The sequence below is a fragment of the Condylura cristata genome, unplaced genomic scaffold (assembly GCF_000260355.1).
Source record: "Condylura cristata isolate star-nosed mole 26May11 unplaced genomic scaffold, ConCri1.0 scaffold00007, whole genome shotgun sequence".
In the NCBI taxonomy this organism is placed as follows: Eukaryota; Metazoa; Chordata; class Mammalia; order Eulipotyphla; family Talpidae; genus Condylura; species Condylura cristata.
In genome coordinates, this window is record NW_004567108.1 from 21,421,571 (window position 1) to 21,448,035 (window position 26,465).

The window sequence follows — 26,465 nt, forward strand, 5'->3', positions numbered from 1 at the left end:
TCAGGGAGAAATAACAACCACTGACACCTTAATTTAGTTTGATTTCATTAGAAGGTGAAGTAGAACAATAAGAGAAATGAAAGATCACTCGGTAGTTAATTTTTTAGTGTTCCAAGGCATAGAACATCCAGAAATTCATTATATCTTACTCAATTGTAAAACTGAATAAGATTGCTATTTCTTGTTAAAAGCTTTTGATAAGTGACAATAGATAAAAGCTGCACAATAAAGTGAGGAAGAATTGCATGTCTGGAGGGAGAACGTTGGAAGAATAAGCTAACAATCAAAAGTATTTGAGCAATGGATAATGCATGGTATAAATATCCGGAAACACCAATTAGATCTATTATTAAGGTTGTAAATCCAATAGAATTCTTTTTCAGATAACTCAGCTATATATGTGATATAAATTTTTCAAAATTGTCCATTAAATTTAATAAATTAGTTTTTATTTGCAATAACATTTAACCATTGATTTTTCTTATTTTCATGGGAGTAGGCTAAAATAATTTCATAACATTTTCACAAGAAAGAAAATTTTTCAGATATAACTTTTAAATGTAATTAAGATCTAACTATGTGTTAGTCTGACATTATTTGGTATATATATTATATATAATATATATATATATATATATACATATATATATTATTTGGTAACTTACCCACTTATGTGGGTAAGTTACCAAATAATGGGATTTTTAGATTTCCATTAACAGCCCGTTGCTAAAATTTCATGTTAGCTACTTCAGTGTTTATTTTTAGGATGTTATTTAATGAATCAGACTAAGTGCTAGCTCAGTTTCATAGTTTAGGTCATATGATCACAGCTGTGGAGAAGGATATCTGACTCATAAAAGCTCCTTTACTACAATTTCCAAGTTGATTGCATTATATATAAACCACTTCCATTGGAAAACTCTGATTCAATTTTTTGGTAATACTTAATACTTTTTTTTTCAATAGACTTTCTTTGTTAAAATAGCTAAATATCAGTCCCAAACTAAAATCTGTAAATTTTCTTTGATTTTCCTCAATTTTTATTCTTTTACATCCTGAGAATTGTCATATTCATGTAAGTCCATCTTTTTCTCATGTTTTATCACAATTATATTTAAGAATGCCATAATCTTTCCAGTTTGAATAAAAAGGAAATATTTTTGTGGATATGTCTTTCTAATTTACGCATACTGAAGTATCTCATTTCTATGTATAGTATTGGAGCCAAATGGATCATTCTACAAACCCAGCACTAGAGTCATTCCAAAATACTAACTGCTATCATTGTTGGCTTTTTCAAACTGTGACTTCTGCTTTTCCCTGAGTATGAAACATATCTGATCTTGCCAGGTATAGAAGGCATATTCATACAAGACTCTAGACTTTTCAATAAACAATTATATTTCGTATGCCTCCTTGACCACACCATGCTGGATGCAAAACGTAAGGTACTCATGTGACCCTCCACTGTAAAGTCATCTCCATACTTTCACATCAGATTTAAAAGAGAATTTCATTTTCATCAACTGATACAATGCATGCAGCTCCTTCCTGTCTTCCATTTTACCAGGACTTGCATTTGAGTTGCCACAGTGCTTGCCTCCTTCATTGTATTTTAAGCTCATATAGATTATGCTTAAAAGCTAGAAAGCTATTTTATGCATGAATTCTTTTTATGCATGAAATTTTCATTGAAGTAATAAGGAAATAAACAAATGTTTATTAGAATGTAGATGAATGGACTTTTTGTTCCAGAATATAGATTATGCACTCAGGCTTTCCTCTACCACCAAAACATGGAATGATGCATAGAAAAAAAATGATGCATGACATAATTTTCTGTGATATCTTTGTGGATTCATCTCTAACAGCAAGAGAAAAAAAAGCAAATCCAAACAATTTGTACTACATCAAACTGAAAACCTGCACATTGTAAGAAGCTTATGCTAGAACAAAATGAAGAAAATATTTACATAGCATATATCCAACAAGAGGCTGATACCAAGATCTATAAACACTTGTACAATTCAACAAATAATAATAATAATAAACATGGGCAGAAGAGTTCAATAGGCACTTCTACAAAGAAGACAAAGAGATGATCAAGAGGCATGTGAAAAGCGCTTATCACTTATCAACAGGAAAATGCAAACCCAAGCACAATGAGATACCATCAGAAACTTGTGAGAATGACCCAGATTAAAAAGACCAGAAAGAACAAGTGCTGGTGAGGGGTGGAGGAAAAGTACTGTTGGTGGGAATATAGAAGGGCTCAGCCCCTGTGGAAAACAGTAGGGTGATTTCTCAGTATATTAAAAATAAGCCTACCATATGATCCAGCAATTGCACTCATGCTATCTATGTGCAAAAACACTAATTTGAAGGGGCATATGTATTCCTATGCTGATTGCAGCACTATTTACAATAGCCAATCTAGGGAAACAACCAATGTACTCAAGGAGAGATGAGTGGATCAAGTTGTGGTACCTACACAATGAAATACTCAATAAAAAGACAAATAAATCCATTGTATCATTTCTCATATCTAGAATTCCCACAACTATGATATAGGAAATATAATTTACAAAGTAAAAGTTTTTAAATTAAATTATTAAAGCTGGTGGTCTGAGAATAGTGGGGGCATTTATAGGACCACTAGCTTCCAAGCGGTGAAGACAGATGCTGTAGACTTTTAAGACTGAAGTTTCAAAGTTACTTCTGATATATTCTATTAGTCAAAAAGAGGTACTAGGGACGGCACAGATTTTAAATGAAAAACATACCCTATAATTAATGGGGTCAAGGAAAAGTCACCATATAAAAATAGCACATGGGATGAGAATTTCTGTCACCAAGTTTAAAATCACACTGTTCCCTCTGTCCACAAATTCCTTCCTTTATGCAAAATGCATTTACCCCCACTTTCCAAAACTTAATTCTATTACAACATCATGACCAGACTTGAAGAATAGGATTTATTCATCTGAATTGGGTGCAGGAAGAATAAAAATGTTCTTTGGGTACAGCAACAAAAGGATAAAAACAAAAAAGTGGTTTTCTACCTATGCCAATGTAGAGTAGGAGAATAGACACAGAGTAACTGCCATAGGCTCATTCAAAAAGGGGGTACCAAGCCCCATATGTCACTCGCATAGCCATTTTGAAAGCCACTGAGCATATGTCAACAATTCTTGCTGCTCTGAGGACTTTGACATTGATTATAATTCATCTCAATTCTAAGGAGAGGTTTTCTTCAGAGAAAAAAAAAAAAGACTATTTTATGTTCCATAAGACATTGCTGCTGTGTGCTATCTGGAGCTTTTCCTGCACATAGAAGTTTGGGACCCTGAGGTCACTTTTTGTTTGGACTCTGCTGTCTGTGGAATCTGCTATATTTCCTATTACAGAAATGTGGCATTTTTATATATCAAATTATAATGCACTATCATAGACATAAGTCAAAAGCTTCATCCATAAGCTTCATCTAAGACATGCTCTCCTTCACTTTGGGTTATGAATCAGTGTGTCATGGAACAAATCACTTATGAATTTTTAGAAGACCTTTTGTCAACCTGAGAGGTCAAAGCATTACTATTTTAGATTTTCTGAGGCCTTAAAAAAAAGTTCTTCCAGGATAACCCTTGACCTGATATTTACCCTCAGGCCATGTTTTATATGTAGCACCTGGATTTGATATTGGCTCTGTGTTCATTTCCTACTTTGGGGATTTGGTGCTGCCAGGCAAGTTGGAGATGATAAATAGTTTTATTTTCTCACCTGGCAAATCCTAAATTAGAAATAGTCCTTTTAAATTTTGCTTGGAAATGAAACAACCCCCCTTTTTTGTAGATTTCTCCACCTTACTTAAAATATTGTCAGCTAAGTGTTGTCAGCTAGTACTTTTATTCTCAGGAACTCCATTAGCCAGATCTATAAGCTAATTAGATCCACTCCTACCTTCTATTCCTAAGCATATATCACATACTTAAAGTTTCTTAGTGCAAAGACAATGACTTCTGGTTCAGTTGATTACTTTTGTGTGATGATCCATGTTGCAGCTGCTGAACCCTTAACCCATCAAGGTATTTCTGCCCAAACTAAGCCTCCTGCAAGCTACTCATAGCAGAACACTGAGCATAGTGTGGGGGCGAGGAATGGTCCAGCTATATACTGACAAATGCATCAAAAATAAGTGGTTTAAAATTCACCATTGAATTTGATAATGACTCTTCTAATCATTGTGCAGGACTTAGCTAAACCATGATTCTCCACCATACAGTATTGGCTGCAATCTTTCAGCTACATATATTGGTGTCTTGGACATGCAAGACCCAAAGAGGCCTTATTTACCCATGTGATGCTAACATGCTCTTCCATGTAGACTTTATGTTGCTAATGTGGGCTTCATCATGATCATCCCAGGATATTTAGAGTTCTGGTATGGTGTCTCATTTCCAACAACAACAAAGAAACAATATAAGCAGTAAAGAGACATTGCAGGCCTAAGACTCAACTGGTGAAAATTACACAGTTATTTGTGTTGCATCCTCCTGGTCAAAACAGCTCACAAACCCAGCACAGATTACTATGGCAGGGAAATAAATTCCACAGTTGATGAGGGCAAATGCAATAATCACTGAAATGCACCACAAGGATGTTGACTGTCATAGAGTAATTTCCTCAAATGCTGCACTTTGAATTCACCACTATCTGCATGCAAGGCACACTTTCTGTGAGCTGCCCCCAGTCAGTAATTAAGAGTGGTAAGAACACAGAGACAGACCCATTCTTCAAGACTTAGGAATCCTCTGGCAGCCTTCTTTGACTTAAGAGCCTAGCATAACTCTTCTAGAACCTACCCAATATTTGTCTTTTCCTCTTTCCACACAAAGACCAGGTCTGCTTTTGCTCTGAAAGCTCACGTTACTTTCTTTCCTCTATACCCCTTACCAATTTTACCCCAGATAATTTTGTGCACCTTTAATCCCATCTTGGGGTCTACTTCTCAGTTGCTTCCAGACTAATTTAGTTAGGAAACGTCATGATACATATGAATATGTAGAGTAAGGAGACAGCTGTGAATTTGGATACTAAGAGGACCCTGGGGTCCTATCAACAACTATGCAGTCAATATACCTGATAACACAGAGATGATGTTCTGTCAGAGAATCAGTAACAGCAGAGGGTGTCCACGAGTCTACCTGACTCAAAAATATGGACAAACAGCCAAGGACCACCAGACACTTAAAGCAAACCATCATTACCATAAATAATTTTCTGTTATCTTTCTTCCCATCTATCATTTTGAAAAAAATATTCAAAAATATACTCCTAGAAAATAGAAACTAAATAGAAAGCAGGGATGAATATCATGGGTAGAGAAGGTGGATTCCTTATTCTAGACCCTACATAAGGACTTTCTCTAGTTCTCAAGCTCAGAGATCTTCACCACACAGCATATTATTTAATGTACACCGAAGAGACCAAGACTTCTCCAAGGTTATTTTGTTATGAGTCTTTGTCCAAGACCCTCTCTCATTGCCCAATTACATGTTTTAAAGTTAGAATTAGATAAACTAGGTACTCACTGTTTCCTTCTATCTCTCCACTTCCTCTCCTTTTTCATGAACACTGTAGAAGTATCTATAAAATTCAGAATATAGGAGACTATGTTATTCATTTAAATGGTGTAACATTTTATCTGAGATTTAGTAAGTTAACCACTTCATGATAAATGACTTATTAAATAAACAAAAAATTTTAGAGTCAATCTTTTAATTAGTAATATCAGTTTTATTATACACACACACACAGTAGACCATTAGGCCTCCACAGACATTCAGCATGTTGGTTATGGTCTTGTTTTGTTTTAACGTTTTCTTTCATGCCCTACTCTCATGGCATAAAGGTTACCTTCCTAAATCAAATTCATTCTTTAGTTCCAGAATAGTCAATATTTTTCTGGTTTTCAGTAATAGATCATTTAGTTAGTATGTGCATGATGCTGGAAGGGCAGCAATATAAACTTTTTCTTTGACTATAAAAGCAAGTTAACTAGAAAAATCAGAAGGAATAAATTATTTTATGTCAAAAACAGGGTTTCAAATCTCATCAAATGAAAATTTTCTCTAAGTGTGTATTATAAAATGATGGATATAACATCAGGTTATTGGAAGATGATTAACAAGGTAGCTGGAAGCTACTTGAATTTTGTCACTTTCCCCTAAAAGCTGCAAAAAATACCTGATGACAGGCTATTGGAATAGGCAGAGTAAGAAAGAAGTGACCTATTGTCTTTACAAAAACACCCATATTACTTTTATTAATATTTTTCAAGTTGAAATTAAAGACTATCAAGGAGGGATGATGAAATACCAGCAGGACTTGGTCATAAGCCTGGAAAGGCGCTTTCATTCCATCTGTGGGTAATGCTGAGGCCTAAGAGTTCAGCACAATGGGGATCAATCTTATCTGCCTGCTCCAAATATCCTCATTTGTCCCTGGGGCTGGGGTAGATAATTCTCCTCAATTCTTTCAGACCCTCACTTTAAGAACATTAACAAAACTCCAACGGGACTTAATATTTTTCCTTTTTTATTTCATCAGAATATAAATACCCAGTTTATGCATAAAAATGCCACAGAAAGTTCCCAATATTTTTCTTTTATTGTAAAGATTTACATATTAATTATCTTTTATTGTTTTCAAAATACTTGTTTACAAATTTGGATGCCAAAAGATTTGAAAAAAATCCAGCATTTTAATGAAAATAAATGCCAGGGTTCGGTCTCTATAGGGATGATTTCTTATAGAGAGAGACATTGAGGGTAGGAGAGGGAAGAAAAGAGGAAGAGGAGGAAAAAGGAAGGTTTTTTTTAATGTCTTCATGGATCTTTCAGTACCTTTATTTCCACACAGTGTTGGATATCATTAATAGTTGTGTTTTATTATTTAATGAAACAATTTCTTTGTAACTACTAATCTAATTTTACCTTAAAAGAGTATATAGGCCCTCCCTGGTGGTGCAGTGAGTTAAAGCATTACACTAAGAAGCTTAAGCTACTTCTGCATGCGTTCCATCCCGCCTGCCCCAAAGGTGACCACGTGTCCGGCAGACCTCTCCTGACCACCCCCCCCTACTGCTCCCCTCAGCAGTGTACTTCATCGATCTGCCTGTTCTGCTCCCCACTCTGTCCCTGGTGAATCCTCACCCTCCGCATCTCTGGCCTGTACCCCAGTTCTGTACGAATAAATAAATAAATCTTTAAAAAAAAAGAGTATATAAATAGTGGTTTTACATTCTTTGTACAAATATGAAGGAGAAGAATCACTGAATCAATAGTGTATCTATTTTTAATATTTTGGAAACCTCAATGTTGTTTTCCATAGAAGCTGAACCAGGAAGGGAGGCATGTGTGGATATACATAAAATCAAACATTTTTATATTAGATACATTTAAAAGAAAAAAGAGTAGAATGTTTAAGGAAACTGTTTTTATACCTAACACTATTTGTAAAAGAACACATGTGAAAAATAGGGTTGTGGTTTTAAGTTGTGATTTAATAGCTAGGATTTCGTAGGATTATAAAATGTACTAGAGTGTGCATCAAATACTGACCTTTGCCACAGAAACTTTGGCGTAACTATTCTCTTCAGGAAACAGATACCATCATAAAGACTCTGGTTTCTGTTAGATTTAGAAGAATATATTGAGCAGATCAAGCCATGTTTTATGGTAGTGGTGCAAAAATAGGCAATATGAAAAAATTGATAAATTATTCTAAATGGACAAAAGTTGAGTGACATGCAACAAAACATTTTTTAAATTTCCTGATTATTAGGCAATTCTTCACTTAGTTTAACCTATTGTTCTAAGAGGGGGAATGCTGTAATAATAAAGAAAATGATACACATATCATTATAATACATGTACCTCTGAATGAGCTTTTATATATAGTACCATTCTCTGGTTTGAAATTCTTCAGTAGCAATTTGGCATCTATTTACTACTGACTATGTCAAGTACTATTTTATGAGAAATATATGTAAAATTATTCTATTCTCATTAGTACCTAATGAGGTAGAAGACATATTAATTACAGTCTTAATACAAGCAAGCTAAAACACAAAATGGTAAATGATGTGTCTTCCATCTTCCAGTGGCTTACACAAGGCTCATTTGGTGTAATATATAAGCTCTGCTATGATGTGATCCTTGGCCCTTTTGAGAGACAGCCCATCCTGAATCTCACTCGTTTTAAACTGCTTCTGGAACAGGAAGCCCATGGCTGCTGCTACCACAGGGTGTGGCCAGGTTTGAGCACCAGCCCTGGTGGGAGCTATGGAAGGAGAGAGCTGAAGGCACAGGCAGCCTGTGGGCCAGCCCCGAGCTCCAGCAGCACCGACCTATTTCTGTGCCAGCACCATATTGCTTTTAGTACTGCTGCATTATATAAAGTATGAAGAGGTAAACTGATACCATTGCCTCCTTTTTTCTTAGAAGTACTTTTGCAATTCAAGACCTTTTGTGTTTCCATAAAATTTCAATATTTCCACTCAAGTTCTTTGAAAAATATTGCTATTATTTTGATGGGAATTGTGTTAAATTCATATATCATTTAGACAATTGCCTAAATTATTTGATTATCTTATTCACCCCACCCATGAATGTAGGATGTCCTTCCTTAACCTTATGTTGTTATAGTAAAAACACCCTGGAGCTCTCATTGCAGAGAAATTTTACCTGCTTATTTAGATTAATTCTAAATTAATTCTAAAGCAATTATTTTTTTAAAAGATTTATTTATTGACTCATACAGAACTGGGGTACAAGCCAGAGATGCGGTGGGTGAGAGGATTCACCAGAGACAGAGTGGGGAGCAGAACAGGCAGATCAAGGAAGTACACTGCTGAGGGGAGCAGTGGGCGGGTCAGGAGAGGTCTGCCATGCCATGTGGGTCACCTCTGGGGCAGGCGGGGATCGAACTCATGTGGAAGTGGCTTAAGCTTCTTAGTGCAGTGCTTTAACCCGCTGTGCCACCAGGGAGGGCCCTCTAAAGCAATTATTAATGGGGTTATTCTCTTATTTTCTTGTGTTTCTTACTCATCATTTCTATATAAAAAAGCTACAGATTTTCGGGAAGCTACATGCAAAAAAATGAAACTAGATCACTGCCACACTCCAGTCATAAAAATCAACTCGAAGTGGGTTAAAGACCTAGACATAAGAATGGAAACCATAAAATACCTAGCAGCAAAGATGGGTCAAACACTACACGACATACACTTCAGCGACATCTTTAAAGACAGAGCACCCAACGCCACAATAGTGAAGGCAAAGATAAATAGATGGGACTACATCAAGTTAAAGAGCTTCTGTACAGCAAAAGAGACATTACTAAAAACAAACAGACAACCCACTAATTGGGAAAACATTTTCTCACACAAAAGTACGATAAAGGACTGCTCACAAAAATATACGGAGAACTGACGAAACTCAACAAAAATAAAGTAAACAACCCCATCAAAAAATAGGCAGTAGAGCTAAAAAGACACTTCTCCAAAGAGGAAATGCAGATGGCCAACAGGCATATGAAAAAATGTTCAACATCACTCGTAATAAGGGAGATGCAAATTAAAATCACAATGAGATACCACCTCACCCCAGTGAGAGTAGCACATCTTCAAGCAATTAGGAACAACAAATGTTGGCGAGGATGTGGAGAAAAAGGAACTCTCCTGCACTGCTAGTAGGAATGCAAACTAGTACAACCACTATGGAAAACTGTTTGGAGGTTCCTCAAACTGCTAAACATGGAGCTTCCCTACAACCCAGCATTCCCACTTCTAGGTATCTACCCAAAAGACACAAAAACACTGATTGAAAAAGATACTTGTACCCCCATGTTTATTGCTGCTTTATTTACAATTGGAAAAACATGGAAGCAGCCCAAATGCCCAAAAGTAGATGACTGGATTAGAAAGATGTGGTACATATATACAATGGAATATTACTCAGCAACCAAAAAAGAGAAACACATATCTTCTGCAGCAACTTGGATGGAGCTGGAAAAGATCATGTTAGTGAGATAAGCCAGAAAGAGAAAGAAAAATACGGGATGGTTTCACTCATAGCAGGAGTATAATGGACCAGGCGAGAAAATAACAAAAATAATGAACAACCATATACCAGAGACATTTTGTGGGGGTGGAGTGGGGAATGGGATCAAAAACGGGGGTGGGGGGTGGAGAAGGGAGGGAAATGCACGGGATTATGGTGGTGGCACACGGGTGATTGGTGATGGGAAACCCGCAGGGATTACAATCTAGATGGAAAAAAAAATGTGCAAAATGATGTAAAAATAAACTTTTGTAATAATTAAAAAAAAAGCTACAGATTTTCATATGTTGATTTTGTAAATTGCCACTTAACTATATTAATCTATTATTTCAAATCATTTTTGATGGGTTATTTAGTATTTTATATACACAATAGTATATTGTCTACAAATAAAGTTAGCTGTTTTTCTATTTTTCCAACTTAGTCTCCTTCATCTCCTGTTTTTGGTCTCATAAGTTGGCCAAAGTATTTAATACTAAGTTCAACACAAGTGGTGATATCCTTATCTTATTCTAAACATGAGCTTACGGTTAAAATTTTCAGGTTTTCACCAGTAAGTATAATGTTGGCTATTGGTTTGTGATATAAAGCTTTTATCAAGTTGAGGTATGTTCCTTTAATTCCTATCCTTTTTTAGAGTGTTTATCATAAATGGGTGCTGAATCTTATCAACTGCTAACTTTTTGTTGAAGATTTTTGTGTTGATATTTTTCAGAAAAAAAAGATCATAATACTTATATTTCTTGTGTTGTCTTTATGTATTTTTTCTATGTATTTTTTGTATGTATTTTAGTATTAGGGTAATTTGGCATGTGAGATGTGCTAGGAAGCATACAATTTTCTTGTATTTAAAAAAAATTTTGAACAAGATGGCATTAGTTCTTCTTTAAAGTTTTGATATAATTAATTTATAACACCGTTACTCAGCTTTTGTAATGGGGAAGATTTTTATTGCTGTTTCAGTGTCCACATTTGTGATCATTTGGTTCAATTCATCTATTTTCTTACTGTGTTAGCCTTGGGGAACTACACTGATCCAGAAATCTGTCGTATTCCTTAATGTTATTGACTTTATTGGCATTTTTTTTTCATAGTAAGTTTTTATGATCCTTTGTATATCTGTGCAAACTGTGTAAATTCTTCGCTTTATTTGTGATTCTGTTCATTAATGTTTTTATTAATATAAAAACAGATTTCCATTAATAGATTAATGATAATTATGTTGCTTACTTCTTAAAACCCTGAAATATAGTTAAATGAGTAGTAAATAATTTAGAAAAATGCAGAAATGGTTAGAAAATATATATGAGAAAGAAACATTGCAATTTGCTTGAATAAAAAGTTAATAAATTTTCCAAACTCTAAATATGAATAAAGCTTTTTTACTAAGGACCTAGACAGTAAATTAAAAAATTACAGTAAGGAGGGAGAATTAAAACTAGCTATATCTCTGGAAGCAAAGTAGGGATTCCTAGGTATAGTTAAAGAAAGTTATGGATTATCAATGTTGATGAAAGAAACTATTTCCTTATTGTTCCACCAAGCCTCCATCTATAATAGGGTCATATTTGTTTAAATGTTGTAATACCTGAGACCATATCTTTCAACTTCTTAGAAAAAAAAAATAATGTGTATGAGAGACCTCTATAGTAGATAAGTAGACCCCAAAATGGAGAACCAAAGAAAGACAGTATTTAAGAATAGTTCCACATAATGATACATCCTCACCAATATGCTACATCAATTAGGTTGGCTTAACTGAACCATTTTCCTCTAACTCCTGAAAATGAAGTATTGGCAGTAAGTAGGATGATTCATAACATAATAACACATTTTACAAACATCCTTAGGAGCTTGAGTTCCAGTTCACAAGATAGCAGTTATTGCCATTACCTTGTGCACCAAGAGTTCTTTACAACAGTGAAGGCAGATTATAAAAGTAAGCTAAACTGTCCAACTCCCTTGGTCAATAACATAATTGTTTATAAATATCACTTTGGTTGTTTAAATATTGTTTCAGTTCTAACATGAATCTTTTAATTTTCAATCTCAAATCAAGACAACTTTTTCTTCTTTTTTGAAATTTTTGTTTAAAATGTTCTATTCACTCTTTTAAAATTATGACTGTTTATGTCTCTGATGTTTGCATGTATTAAATGTTTGAAGATATTAGTCATACATATTCTAGGAACTTACCCTTAAAGTATGTAATAATTTACCTAAATTAAAAAAACAAAAAACAAAAAAACTTACAGTCCCATGACATACTTGTAACTATCTCTATCTTGTGTGGGAGGAATAAAATAGGTATCCAATGAATCAAATATGTAGTTAGCATATTTTATCTAAACTAGATAATTGTGTACTCACAAACTGTTTCCTGAGTTTCTAGATTGTTTTAAAAAGGAAGCTTACCATTCTTAGACAATAATTGATAAGCACTTCATATTTTTTAAAAGATTTATTTATTTATTCATAGAGAACTGGGGTACAGGCCAGTGATGGGGAGGATTCACCAGAGACAGAGCAGGGAGTAGAACAGGCAGATCGGCAAAGTACACTGCTGAGGGGAGCAGCAGGCGGGTCAGGAGAGGTCTGCCAGACATGTGGATCTCCTCCAGAGCAGGAGGGAATTGAACTCATGTGGAAGTGGCTTAAGCTTCTTAGTGCTGTGCTTTAACCCGCTGTGCCACCCGGGAGGGCCTAAGCACATCATATTTTTAAAAACAAATAGTGTAGATATAAAACATTATTTAAAGAATCAAAATTATGTTAGCATGTTGCCTTCTGAGGCAGTAACACAGAGCTACTTTAATAATGGTATACAGCTTTCCCCAATTACTGTTACAGAATTAATTGGAAACAAGCAGAGGTGTAATACAGGCTGACTCTTTACAGATTTTAAATGTATGTGTTAGAATTGTTCTCACACACCCAACTAAAATGATGAGGGCCTACACTATCATGCTAATATTATAGATACATTCCTGTGTCATCTATCTAAATCAAAATATTTCTTCCTCTATTTTCATGACTTACTAAAATAAAAACAAATCTGTAATCCAGGCATATGAGTGAAATAGTAAATTTGTGGGTATAGAATACAAGAATACAAAAACAAAAGAGGAACAAAAGGAAGGCAGAATTCCTATTCTAAGAGAGGGCAGTGGTGAGAGTAAATCTCCAATTGGTTGAATAGTTGTTTCAGAGTTAAATCAGTTAGCTACCCAGCTTTTGAAAAGAGCAAGGAGAAATACTAACTGTAAGTTTCCTGTCAAATACATTTTCTTGATGTTTTCACAAGGTATTTTGCAATCTGCTTTCTTGTTTTAATTTCATTCTGTTTTTCAGAATCCCAGATACACTTTACCAAGATTTTCTTTTATGCTATTTATAGAAAGAAGGGAGAACCAACCTTTATAAACATTCAGTGACTAGCCAACCCATGTTACCCTAAGGGCTGAGAAATATGAGATTCTTTTATGTCCATATGGAGAATAGAATGGTCCCAATCAAGATGGTTTCATCGGACTAAAACTTAGATTGGCTAGGAGGGATAGAATTGGTATAACAATAAGCCAACTCTGTATTTTCCATCCACATATTTTAGAGTGAAGTAGATGTACTGAAGCTAGCCTCTGCATCAAGAGTAAAGTTCTTTGTATATTAGGAAAGAAAGCTGACTACTTAAAATTCAACTGTTCCATAAACATACCAAAGACTTATTTTTGTAAGACGAAAATAAATGCATGGATAATTTTTATTATACTCATAAGGAACATGGATGATTAAACAAATAAGTAGGTAGAAAGCAAAACTGTGGGAGGAAGTGTTTATGGCAGTTTATGATTTTCAACAGTAGGATAGGTGAAGCAAGAAAGAAATTAGTAAATATTATGTCAGATAATTTGAATAATTTGCAGTTTCTGGCCTATCATGATGGCATGCATTTGTCGATTACCTGATGCTTTTGTGACTAAGACAGAAGATGATAACTGTAGAAATCTGATAAAATGAGACTTGGGTGTGAGGTTATGAAAGCTTGCTCAGTATTGACTGGTTTGCATGTCAGAGGAAATTTATTTGTTATCTCTAGGAATTAATTAATTCTGAGAGGTATGGTTCCCTTTGTACAGGGTTCCAAACAGTAGTTTACCAAAGAGAAAACAAATAGCAAATACACAAAGAAAATAAACAATGATCTTCTTTGCTCTGTATTCAAGAAAATATATTTTAGCATACAGTGCAAAAATTTTGATAAGGAATAATGGTACATCAGTATGCCTATAATTGACAAATTATTTTCTGTAACTCCCATCTCTCCAGTTATAATAGTGTCCCCCAAACTCGACTTTTTTACTCCTCAGTCTAGTAAGAATGCCTCTGCAAATAGAAATATTTTTCCTAGTACCCTCCAAAACCAGAAAATGCTTTCAAGAGAATATCTACCATGAGTGTAAAGTTTATCCAGTATGTTTGAATTATTTCAAAAACTGTCACCCGGAGGAATTTCTTTGTTTTATGGTCTTTCAGAGTTCTGTTGTTATTTTTATATATGACTTTAAAACTACCATCATATATAAGTTTCTTCATTATAATCTCTCACTGGATAGGTCATGTTCTTTCAGGACTTTAAAGATATTCCAGTGTCTTCTGCTTCCACTGTTTCAATTGAGAAGTCAATTGTCAGGGTAATTGTTGTGTCTTTGAAAATATATTTTTTTCTTTTCTAGTGTTTCTAAATATCTACTCTTTCTCTTTACTACCCAGAAATATTACTATGAAGTGCCAAAGTATGATTTTCCTTTCACTGTATTGTTCCTGACACAATGGGTTGCTGGTTTTTTTTTTAAGAGTCATTTATTTATGTTTACATAACTGGGGTACAGGTCAGAGGTGCAAGGGCGGCAAGAGGATTCACAACAGAAAGAGCTGGGAGCAGAACAGGCAGATTGACGAAGTACACTGCTGAGGGGAGCAACAGGAGAGATAGAAGAGGTCACTATGTGGTCACCTAGCGAGGGACGAACTTGTGCTAAAGTGGCTGCAGCTAACTTCATAATTCTGTACTTTAACCTAGTGTGCTACCAGGGAGGGCCCTGATTTTTTCAGTTTTTGTATTTGTTTGTGGTAGAAGGATTCACCTAATCTATCTAGTAATAGATGAAATATTTGCTATTTTTCAGTCAGTTTACTAGGTCCACAGATTCATTTATTGGTCATTCCTGATCAATGTAGATTTGGATTCGGCATACTTACATATTGGCAAAATCATAAAGCAAAACCTTAACCTGCAGAATAACAGCTAAGTAAAAGTCCTGGAAACAGCTCACCATTGAAAGATAGTAAATCAATAATGTAACGTGACAATGGCAGGGATTAATGTTACCCTCAATGATTTAAATGATGTAGCATTAGTAGCCTCATTTAAATCACCTTTGTTACTGCAAAAATTGAGTGAATGATAGTGGATAATAGTTTACTGCAACTTAATCAAGGGATAACTACAGTTATAACAGTTTTGCTAAATGTAGTATCTCTCTTAGAACAAATCAACACAATTATATTTACATGTAATATGACTATAGATCTGATAGGGATTTTGTAAAATCATTAAGAAAAAAATAAAAATCAATTTATATTACCCTGAGACAGTTACATACACACACATATACATTTATAAAATATGTATTAATGGTTTTTCCTAAGGGCTATATTAATTTTCTTGTTTTTCTCATATCATACAACCAAAGGACTAAATCAAACGCAGTGTATGAATAAAAATCTACTAAGTGAAAAATACTGTATTGGTGATATTATATGATTGATCAAGATACATAAGAAGTGACAAGAACTGTGAATTTCTTAATAAGACACATATACTCTAGAGAGTGAGAAGTGAGCACTATGTCAGGCAACAGTAATACAGAGACATTCTTTGGGGATGGGGGAAAGAAAATAGTTTAAAACAGGTGGGAAGAACACAAGGGACTATGGTGATGGTACACTGATGAACTGGTAGTGGAAACCTTGGGGACCAAACATGAGCAGATAAAGCATACAATGTATGAAAATGAAGAATGATGTAAAAAATACATGAAATTAAAAAAAATAATTAAAAAGATGTTTCATGGGCCTGGTACATCAGGGAAGTTAAAGCGAGCCTTGCAGCTTATATCAGTAAGGAATAAATCACCTAATACCCCTAAGAAGGAAGAAGAACACTTGGGAAGCCTTTTTGATATTTGGAGGAAGCATACATCATACTTGGGAATACCATTCTGGCTCATTTGTTAGAGGAGCAGAAGGGTCTCAATTTTATTAGAACTAGAATAGGGCCCTGCATCTTAGGAAACACAATTCAAATATCTAATAGTGATGAAAGTAACATGTGCAATCAATGGCAAAATTTGATTGGATATATACAATATTATCAGGCTAATCCTGGAGCAAAACCATAGAACCATAGCTTCTATAGTAGAGAACTATACATTTTTTTTTTTGAAAAATAGCTCTTAAAAATCAATGAGTTCTCTTATAAATCATTAGTGACATTTTTTTAATAATAGTTAGGCTAGTGACTTTTAATAAGACATCAAGTGGCCTTGCAGCCTGAAGTGCTCAATATGAAGTATATTTTATAAAGCCCATTGCTATACACTGAATGATTGTATCCCCATAATCCAAGTGTTGAATCTAATACTTAATGTGATGGTATTTGGAGATGATTAAGAGGTGATTATGTCATAAAGGTGCAGTCCTCATTGCTGGGATTAGTCTTTTTACCAAAGAGACCCCAGGAATCTCCCTCGTCATTTCTGCAATGTAAGTGAAATAAGACTATCCATGAATCAGAAACTGTTTCCCACTCTAGCCTTAACCTGTTGGCACCTAGATCTTGGGTTTTAGCCCCCAGAACAATAAGATACATATCTATTGTTTATTAAAATACCCAATCTTTAATACTCTGTTATAGCAGCCTGAAATGAACTAAGATCCTCACAAAGTTACTGTATCAGGATAGTAGAGAATCTGTGCAACCATTTATTGTGTGGAGGTGGTGAATTTAGGATTCTGATCAGATAGGTTCAGTGACCATAAATAAGTTGAATAACAGGCAAGGTCTCCCCATATCCCATACAATTCACCAACATCTCTTGTTTCAACTCACATGCAAGGACTCTATGGATTTCCCTGATATGAGCTAACATAGGAATACAACTCAGCTATTTAAAAAAAAAAAAAAAGATAAACTTTTGCCATTTCCAACAACATGAATGGAACTGTAGGGGATTATCCTAAATGAAAACAGTCAAAGGAGAAAGTTAAATATATGCTTTTTCTCTTTAATTCCCAGAAGTATCATTTAAGATGTGGACTACAGAGAAACAAAACAAAAGGTCAGATAAAAATCAAACTCTAACCCATTGTCTTTTCAATATCTGCATTGCTGCTAACTTAGTTCAAGCTACTTTTCTTTCTTACACTTCTTGGTATTCTTCAAGTAATTCTTAACAAACTAAAGTTTATGTTAAAGGTGTAAATTCAGCTCTCATCCCAGACTGCCTGCATATGTCTTTGTAGTATCTCTTTTAACAAATCTGTCCCTTTTAAACGCAGCTCCTTCTGCCTGCTTGTCAAGAATCCTTTCCTTTCATTTTTTTTTTTGTATAACAAATCAGCCCTTTCAGTTACAAAAAAATTAAATAAGTAAGTCAACACATCATTCCTTTGTTATTTAACCATCCAATCAAGCTTGAGCTACAAAATTTGCCATGTCATTTATTTTTTCATTAATGATTCCAGCAAACATGTGAACATGAGAAAGAGGCACCTAATCGCCCTCTGATCTTCTATCCCTCATTTCAAGAACCCTAAAAATTTGAGACTGAAACTTTATGACCTGAGTAGTAAATCAGAATGAATTTTATACAAAATATTTTTCACAAAAATTTCTAAATTGGAAAATGAATATACTGTTGATTAATTCTGTTGCTTAGATTATATTTCTAATATTAGCAAAGCTATATAAAGTTGTATGTGCTATAAAGCTATAAAATTATGTTTGTTTTATGTTTTTGTTAGTAGAAGGCTAGGGACATTAATATTTATCAATAGAGTAATAGTCAAATAAGTTATCCTATACCACATATATGATGGACTATAATAAAATGATACTATGAAATAAAAAAGATGTGGTGGACGGGTGAAATATCATCCAGATAATAGTAGAAAAGTCATCTTCCTCTACTTCTCTTCACTGAAATCCCTAAAATGAAATATCATCCAGATAATGGTAGAAAAGTCATCCTCCACTATTTCTCTTCACTGAAATCCCTAAAATGTAATAAAAGTAGTCAAGTACATAGGTGATATTTCAAACTCATAATTCCAGGAGACAACTGAAATATAAGCAAAAAGAAAGGCTGATAAGCAGTGTAAATGAAGGGGTGTGGGGAAACAGAGAAAAAGAGAATGCCTTCTGTTGCAGATCTATGTGAAAGCCAACAGATTTACTTAGTGGGAAAAAAAGTGTGTAATAAAGTACAAAATCAATAATGCTCTATTTGGAAGAACAACGGTAGGGTGAGTAGCAAGGCAGTGCAATATGTTTAGCAATTGTGCAAATATAGAAAGGTGGTGCCTCATAAGGAAATACAGTTAAACTACATATACAGAAGCACTCTGTCAGTGTGCCTGGATAATGAGGAGTCCAGCTCCATTTATTTATTTTGGCTGTCAGCAGTTTTTCAGTCTCCTCCACCCTCTTCCCTTGGTGCCCCACATCTCAATATGCTGATAAGAAAACCTGGTGTTTCTTTCTTGTCCCTATCAGGGCATCCAAAACATGAAAACTCCATTCAGTGTGCAAGAACCTACCTCAAACACCTGACCTACCTTTAAAGCAGAATAAAGCTCAGAGCCAACCTCCTCTTGCCTTCTCAAGTCATTCCTGACTTGCCAAAAGACTTGCCCAGAGAGTTACAAACTATGTAAATAATAATCATTCCTTACCACTTGTCTATGTGGCATCAAGAGCTCACACATTTAAAACATGTTTTGACTGGGAGTTCATCTACCCCTGTAGATGACCATAATCCCAGTGGAGAAAGCAGTAGATCTCAGTCGACAGAGGAAAAAATGAAAGACTAAAGCTCCCTCATAAAGTCATTTCTGCAAAATCAGCATTACTAACAGCTTGGCATATATCCCTGGGTTGACTCTTCTCTTCATTATTGCTGATTATTTTCATATTTGCAAAAGGAGAGCAAAAAAATCTAAGCAAATCGAAAAGGAGGAGGAAAGCAACAGAAGAAACAACCTTAGCTAAAGAATAAAGAACACCAGAAAACTGTCACCATAGAACAGAAGGAAAATTTAACCAAATGCATTTTCATATTTAAAAAAATAAGTCAACTGTACTAATAACAAGGAATAAAAAACAGATGTGTGATTGCTTGGGTTTATGTGGAAGCACTAGCTACAGTTGAAATTTAAGTTACCAGAGCTCAATGAAAAGGTTCAGAAAGAACAAATAAAAGCACAAGGAGATATGAAACTGAAGAGGCTCAAAGAGAATAGACATGACTGAAAATAGAGTAATGAACACAGTCTGATTTTGAAAAAGCAAATAAGATGGAAATAACATACAACAGATATTAAAGAGCTTTTAAGGAAGATAAGCCAAGGAGAGACCTAACACGTGCATGTTTGGTTCTCCTAATGGAAGAAACAGGACTGTGGTACAAAACAAATATGTAAAGATAAAACTTAATGCAAATATATGAAATGCAAGAATCTGTAGATTGAAAGGGCACTTTATGCCACAAAACATTCTGATATAAAATGATCAACATTGAAATATATTGAATATAAATATGTATAAAACTATTGGATATAAAGGTAGAAAATTTAAAGCAATTCAAAGGAGAAAAAAAATATCAGTATAATCTTTTATTCTATTGGTAGAACAATGTCTGCAAAGGCCCAAGGAAAGAAAATGTGACCCACGAAAATGGTTATTCTAGTATGCAGATGACCAACAAATATTTCTCATGAGCTCCTCAGGAGAAGAGCTTTACTTTTATATCAGCAAATCAAAAGATGAAGAAACTACAAAAGTAGTGATTATACTAAATTCATTTTATGAGAGCTCTCATATTAAAGTAAATGAGGCCCCTTCCTTGTGTCTCAAGGAGTTCAAGCACAGCACTATGAAGCTAGCCTCGCTTCTGCAGCCTGAGTTTGTTCCTGGTCAGGGAGATGATCCACACGGCTCGCAGACCTCAGACCTCTCCTGTCTTGCCCACTGCAAATGTATTTCAATCTGCCTATTCTGTTCTCACCACCACCACCCCCCCCACACACACACACCACTGGCCTGTACCTCAGTTCTTGTATACATAAGTAAAAAAAGATTAAAAATAAAGTAAATGGGATTATTAAGATTACAGAAGAGAATATGAATGTTGAAAACTTCATTAAGACATTTTATAATTAATTAAATAACAGAAGTTAGAAAAAAGACAAGTGGAAGCTGAAGGAGGCTAATTTTATCTTCTCTACTATATGTGTTTAAATTTAGAATTTAAAAGTTGGTAAAGTGGTAATAAAAGTAAAAAAAAAGAGATTAAAAAAGTAAAGTAAATGAGGTTATTAAGATTACAGAATGTCAGTGAAGCAAACCAATCACTACACCTAATAAGGTATAAAAAGCACCCAAAAATTGATTTGGTTTGGATTTGTTACAAATACTTGGATTGAAAGTGACACCTCTTCAAACAGATGTTTAGGTTGCTGAGTAGAGGCTAAGCTATGAGTATTAACCAAAGTATTTGAAAAAATGTCTGTATCAAGGTCTCTCCTTTAACAAATAACCACACCCCCCATCTACACTGTGATGGTTCATGATATGTCATTATACAGCTGTGTTATAGAAATAACCTCTTTTCATTTATTTCCATTTCTATAATTGATACAGATAGCAGTTGCTATACTTGAAATGAAGCTGGCAAGTGGGAAATGAATGGACGAAAAGCTATTTTCCTCATCTGCTTGCTCCTTGGCTGGTCTAATTGAATTTGTCTAGCTTGAAAATTTCCAGTAGTAAATGCTCTTGCTATGCCAAATCACTATATATAAACATTTTCACTGTGATATTATTCAATTCGTCATAATGGGGTCTTTAAGAGATATTCCCCTAAATAAATAAAAGTAAAAATGTATTTTCAGCCTTTAGCTCACTGTATATATTATGAAATCATATTGCTTTTGTTTCTGCTATTTTTCAGCATAATTATATAAATATATATCATAAAGCCATTAAATCATAATAAGAAAAGGTCATGAGGTAAATTCTGTTTTATGAAGCCTTTATACATAACGAGAGTCAATTTTCTTATCAAATGTGCAAATTATTAAGGAAATAAGGCTATATGAGGAAGAAAATGCGATGCAAATATACAGGGCTTATTTTGTGTGCAGTCAGTCAGATCTTTAAAAATAAACATTTATAGTTATAAATTAATATTAAAATAACCTAATGTAATATGGCTGTTTTTCTTGATTTGGGGGAACATAAGGAGAAAATTGGTAAAATCTAAAAAAACATTTCTTGACAGTAAAGGTAATTAACCCCTGATGCACTACTGGAAATACTTTAAAATCAAACTAATTTTTCTGTTTGAAATTGTTTCAACATGACCTGCCAACTCACAAATATGTAGTCTGCTCCTACTGTACAATATAATATACTATAATTATGAACTGCACAGTAAAAGGCAAAAGGCATAGAACCTGCATCTTCCTTGAATTTCAGTCTAATTAGTAAACTGCATGAATAATTAATAAAGCCAACAATAAACACAATGCAAATAAACATATATATAAATTAAAAGTAAGAACAATTACTAATGTGAGAAGAGGTGAGGTTCTGATAGAATTTAACTTGGAACTTTAAATGAATGTGTAAAAGGGAAAGAGAATTCTGTATAAGGTAAAGATGAAATTAGGAAAATCAAGAGAATGTGACAATAACATTAGCTATTGCTTGGAATCACTTATGTGGAATATAAGTGAGAAGAATTGGAAATAAAATTTAATAAGTTTCTTAAAACCAAGGTATAACAATTCTTGAATGTCACAGTAAGCAGCATTATATTTCACTGTGGTAAATAGGAAAATATTAAGATGAAAATTTATTTTATTTTATAAGAGTTCACATTGTACTTAGGAATGTAGGTGGGTAGTTAAAAGGACAAATAATCAGAAAAAAAGCTATTGAAAAAATTACTATAGAAGGGCCACCAGGTGAAAAAATTACTATAGAAGGGTCCTCCCTGGTGGCATAACAGGTAAGGATGCAGCACTGCAAGCTAGTCACAGGCATTCGATTCCCTGCCTGGGTGACCCACATGGTGCAGCAGACCTCTCCTGACCCGCCAGCTGCTCCCCTCAGCATTGTACCTCCTCGAGCTGCTTGTTCTGCTCCCCACTCTCTCTGGTGAATCCTCTCACCACCCATGCACCTTTGGCCTGTACCCCTTATTTATGTATGCATAAATAAGTAAATTTTTCAAAAAAGAAAAATTTCTATAGTTATTGTACTTTGGTTATGTCAGTACACCTTTAAATCTCATTTTTTCCCCTCCACTCCTTTACTATCTATGACAGTCAGCAAAAAAACTCCTTTGCACATAGTATAAATCATGTGACAAGCGTGGTCAGTGAGACAAAACCAAATAAGCATTTTCTCAAGATACTGCAAATTATCCTGTGAGAAAAATATATACTCTTCTGATATATTTGCTATTCTGCTTTCTTTTTGTATCTTGTTAGGCAGCTATACTATGGCTTTCTAGGGAGAAAGTCTTAATAGAAAATATAGCTTGGTCATAAATGAGAAGAATAAAATTACCATTGATAAAAAAATATATTTTCCTATTCTAAGGAAAGGTAATAAAGTAAAACAACTTTTTAGGGTCTTTACCAACCTATGATTTTATGATCAGAGATATCTATTAAATTCTTACATGTAATTATACTGAATTATATAAAAACAAAGTTGAAAAGTCATATTCCTTTTCTGGGAAGGAACTCATATGAATAGTTTTGATACTAACATATCATAAACTCATAGTAATTAGCTCCATATTCAGTCTATCTCCCGCCTAATCCACACTTGAGAGTAAGAGATGGAGAATAGCTCTGAATACTTAAATAGATGGTTACTTTCCTGCTATTTCCTTAAGGAGAATTGGTGAACATATAGTATAGGAAATCACTTGTATGAAGGGATGATGGTGAAGAAAATTAAGCAGAGGGTTACTCTGACCACTTCTGAGGGAAGAGCAGTTTCATTTCAATTCAAGTTTTGAACTAAGAAGGTGTAAATGTTTGATCCAATATTCAGCATTGGCAATGGAATTAAAATTTTTCAGGTTTGGACAATTATGTTTTTTCTGTTAACATATTTCACCTTTTATATTGCCTAGGAAGGATTTATCGTATTAGGAAATTGACCATTTGTATCAATGGTAAGCGATTAAACTTTATCTTGACAGTTGTGACTATTTTATCTATTGAGGATCAAACAATAGTTAACATTATTTGAAAAAATGTAACAACATACATTCATATTATAATCTTTGTTTTAAAAAATCTTGGTCCAATTCCTTAAAGCAATTGATATATATTGCAACTTTTAAACAGAGAAAAGCTGGACCTAGAAGGCATGTTATTTCACATTTCACTGAACAGTGTCATTCTCACTGACTGGGGCTAGAGGAGGGATGTAACTCTAAAAGACACACACACACACACACACACACACACGGCTGAGGCTGTTTTATAGTTGAATTAAAATGTGAATAAACTATTACCATATACTATCATTCAACAGCACTTACTTAGGTGAACGTTTAAGGAAAAGAGAATGCTGAAAATACATGAATAAATAACATGATGCTCCTCTTCTATTAGAGTACTACCAAAATCAGAATAAATGCAATCTACACCCATTCTATAATAGTTTTTTTTTTGCATATGAAGTTATTGCAAACCCACATGGATTATTTAAGTATTTATCAGGTTCCAATATCTTGTTGGGTTTTGCTAAGTCAAATTCAAAGTTAAAAGCAATTTTAAAATTCCAGTGTTTGCATTGCATGGCACTTTTAATTAATAGGACGTGATGAGAAGGAATTTAATGTGCTATTTTGTGATTCTTAAAGAATTGTAGGCAATGAACACATCTACTTGAAAACAAAAGAGAACATAAAGTCTTGATAAATAACTCCAGTGTTCTATCATCACTCTTTAGTGATGGTAGCTACACAATTTCTATAATAGTCATGTCTTCACTGTAGCAAGCAAGAAGTTGGCTGAACTATATCAATAGCATGAGAGTGAGGGAGTCAAGGAGAAACCTAAAACATGTCAATCCCTTTTTAAGTATTAACCACAGTACTTCAAGCCCCAGAACACTAGCAAGAGATATGCTTGGAGAACAGACCAAGCAATCCTTCACATGGCTTAATGCAGGTCAGGATTTGGGAGACAAAGGCTCAGTTTGCATCCAAGAATGTTTAGGGGTGACATGTTCTCTTCTAATTTCCTTTACAGATAATGTGGTTATAGCACAGAGCTTGGACAGCATACGTCCCATCTAGATAGATATATTATCAAAATACAAACTACATCTGTATCTGTGTATGTGTGTGTTTGCTGGTAGAAAAACCATTTATAGAAATCAGGGCAAATAGGATGGGAATGAGTTTGTGAAGTAAGAGGAATCATGAGTAATAAACAATAGGGACAACAAAATTTGAAATGTACACTGATCTGATGCCATCTGTGTTAGGTTAATTCCCCCAAGAAGCAGACACTGAAACAGTGATTTAATGCAAGTAGTTATTTTCACAGTGATTCCCTGAAGTACTGGTAGAGGGTAAGAAAAAGAGAGGAAAGGAATGGGAAGAAAGCCAACAGAGGATGCTTTATAAAACAGGTATCTTCAAAAGACACCTGGTGCTCAAATGCCAGTAGAAACACGGTGTATCAATGTAACACAGAGCATAATGTTATTCCTCCTGAGAGGTTAGTGAAGGGAGATATTTTCCCATCATTTCCCATGTGCCAGTCTTTGAGTAGAGGCTGTTCATGGACAAATGAATAAGGTCAACTCTCTGGCAATGCCATTCTACCCTATTCACAGAGGAAGAGTTATCAACTTCAGAATAAGTTCTGGTCATTCTGTGCAGAATTTGTGGGAGCCAAGGACATATAATCAGGCCATATTCAGGGTCCACTACCTCTGGTCATTTAAAATTATAAAACAACTTTCTTTCCATTTAAAAATGCTCCATTTTACCTAATACTTAAAACTTTCAATGTGAATCAAAAGTATCACTACTCTAACTCTCCTTAGGTAAGTGATCATTAATTTTTATCCCAATTACTTTCCACATGTTATTTTGCCACTTCCTGCATCTCCAGAATTAGGAAATAGAAAAAGAGATAAACTAGGGAGTCCAGGAAACTCCTGACTTCTCTGGAACTACCACAAGCTGGTGTCAAGTGTTCCTTGAACTTGGCCAATGTTTCAAGTGCTTGTTAATGGACATGGACACTTTGTGGTGCCTAGCTTCCTTTGTACACTCTTTTCTAACTGTAGGATCCATAGGAAAACAGGGTTTTCTAGTTTCTCAAACTGTTTTTCCCTGTGATCTTCTAGCACAGGTGGCCTAGTAGGTAAAATGCAGTCTTGAGTTGTAGCCCACATGTGCTGAAAGCAGTAAATAATAGCATAACCTTGAGGTGTAGTTTGCCTGAGTAAAATACTGTGTAAAGGGAGGCTTCTCATGGGTCACAGTCTAGGGCTGCAGGGCGGCAGAGGGGATGGTCCTGCTGTTGCCACTGTTCTGCTGCTACTAGCAACTAGTGGCTCTGGGAGACCAAGGTGCCAAGAGAGCCCACGGGAACCTGAGAGGCCTACCACCAGCAAGGCCAGCATGGGGCTACTCCCACCAGGCTAGCCGGCCAGATAATGCGGCTGTTACCTGTGTATTCTTGTTGCTGTAATAAAGATGTGTTCTTGGCCCCACATACGGGCTTATGACCTGTTTTCTCATCTGCCACCATTGCAAACCATGAAAGATGATACCTGAGGCCCTACACCAACTCAGAGCTTTCTCTCCTTGTAGGCAAATTAAATCAACGGCCATAGTTTCTCTGTCTAGATGCTTGTTTTGCTCTCACACTGAATGTGTTAGGCAGGATTTAGGTTCACTCCATCCTGGTCTTCTGATGTGTGGACATCATCTGTCCACAGAAAATATTCCTCAT

At 34.8% G+C, this 26,465-nt stretch overlaps 1 long non-coding RNA gene across 1 annotated transcript in view; it reads right to left on the reverse strand.

Annotated features, from left to right (window-relative positions):
• Positions 1-5,590: 5,590 nt before the first annotated feature.
• The window catches only part of LOC105853353, a 247,026-nt gene continuing 226,151 nt past the window's right edge, over positions 5,591-26,465 (reverse strand). The window contains exon 3 of the long non-coding RNA XR_001145189.1: positions 5,591-5,643. This is a non-coding gene — a long non-coding RNA (uncharacterized LOC105853353). The remainder of the gene's footprint in view (positions 5,644-26,465) is intronic.